This window comes from Adiantum capillus-veneris, chromosome 18 (genome assembly GCF_014529385.1).
Source record: "Adiantum capillus-veneris isolate H3 chromosome 18, ASM1452938v2, whole genome shotgun sequence".
NCBI classification, from domain to species: Eukaryota; Viridiplantae; Streptophyta; class Polypodiopsida; order Polypodiales; family Pteridaceae; genus Adiantum; species Adiantum capillus-veneris.
The window spans coordinates 107,061,694-107,063,880 of record NC_140948.1 but is presented as its reverse complement, the minus strand read 5'-3'; positions in this window follow the sequence as shown (position 1 = coordinate 107,063,880).

Here is a 2,187-nt window from a genome sequence, read left to right as displayed (position 1 = left end):
CACAATGAGTAGATGAAAACCAAAAGAGTAACAATGATTAGTAGGAATCAATTTAAAAGTGAAAAAATGTGTAACATGTGGATTGCATGACGTGAGTGCAAGAACTCAATGCACATAGGTACAGAGTGCAACGTTGGTCCAAATAGACCACCATCTGTCACCCTTCATCTTTCCATACCAATTCATCATATCAATCCATATCGAATGTGGTGGGCCAAAAAACAAGTAATGTAACCACGGAGATTCATGTCTTACCAAGCGTAGGCACTCTAATACACATGTATAAACATCCATAAATTTTTATAACATTATTGCAAAGCGGAGAGTCTTGCCTCACAAGGTTTAGGCACTCTATTACATGTGTCAATAACCATAAGTTTCCATAACAAGGTGTGGAGCAGAGAGTTGTACCCTTTGTAGGCGTAGGAGCTCTAACATGTGTAGAGATTTTGACATTCCAATTCAGTTCTACCCATAAGATCCTTGCCATAACTTTGATCACATTTAGATTCGGGAATTTCAATTATTATCTTTATGTTTAGCATCTCATGCATAAGCGGGATCATTATTGACCATTTTAAGATTGAGAGCTCGTACAAGATTGGAGAGTTTAAGGCAAAGAAAATAATGCTAACTACATCAGAGTAAATGCTAGTTCATGTCTACTATGTCCTATCATCATGTGGATCATTGTCTATACTTCCAAGGTGGACCTCTTCAAATGGCCATGAGAGTGATCAGAAGTTTGCATCATCTTATTAGTCCTATGTTTGGTCGGGTCTCTGAAGTGTTGGGAGATAAGGAGTGAAGTGTGTATGAATAGAGGGTTGTAATATATCCGTTAATGAGGAACACATGTGCAGTTACTTTTGTGCAGCGGATGATCATGCTTGTAGGTAACCCAAACGAAACTATTTGATTGGTGCAAGTTGAAATGCTTGGTGAGTTGTTGTGGGGAGATGGCGAGTAGAATTTCACTGAGAGAGAGAGAGAGAGAGAGAGAGAGAGAGAGTAACTACAATAAAACGTTATGTTAAACGTATTCAAAAGCTCAAAAAGATTGACGAGACAAAAGTGATACAATGCTTGTGGATCTAATCCAATGTTTGGGTACAAATTTAAAATGAAGTAAAGTGAAAGACTAAAAACATAAAACTAAGAGCCTAAAAACGTAAGACTAAAATCATCATCATCATTGTCAATGCTTGAGAATGATTGGTAGTAGGTGTTTGTCGAAGAAAATATTGCATCAATCATTGAAGATCTTTGTCAATGTCTGCTTCTATAAGTAGTTGGGGGGCACCACTGTTATGTACGTTGGAGAGGGGGAATGGGGGAACACACCCGGCACAAACACAAGGGCCTCTCTATAGCTCAAGTTATCCACAACACCCCTGTCCTCTTAGAAAACACCTTCAAAAAATCTCTTTACACTAGCAGACCACCCCTGCTCCATTTCCACTGCTCACAGACTCCGTAAATCCACCACACAACGCACACTTGCTGCCATGGTCTATCTCCACCCTTACACACACACACAACCACTCAATCTTGCTCTCTCACACAAAACACCATCGGTCCGGGGGGGCACACATATCCACACTGCCGGCACCGAGGGGAAACATGAAAGCAGGGGAAAGAGAAGGGGGGAAGGGGAAACAACAGCGAGACGGAGCAATGGTGGCTCGATTGCACTTCACAAAGCACGTACATAGGCTTCCACTGCCATCACCATGGCCATTTTCACAAGAAAATACAAAGGGCTTTGACAGGTACACTCCTCTGTCAGAGAGCTCCACTTTGCAGGCTTCAAACGACACAAAAAGACAGGAAAAAAGCCCCTTATTTGATTAATTTTTTACTTTTATGGGGGGGTTTCTTCAATTTGGGAAATTGCCCTCTCATTGGTCCATCTGGTAATTTGGTATTTTTGGGAAGGGGGCACTGCCTTGTTTCATCCGCTTTCTCCTTGTCTCTCTTTTGCACTTGGGGGGGTGCAATATCGACATCTCTATTGCCCCTAGGCTTCTTTTTTTTTTTCCTCGTTCATTTTTACCCCTTTGGGTGGGCTATCTTGCACTGCACCATTGGCCTAACTTTGACTCTCTCTCTATCCAACTCCTCCTGCTACTTCTCTCTTCTTTTCTCTATCCTCCTTCCCCTTGGTCTGGCTTCCACCTTGCTCGG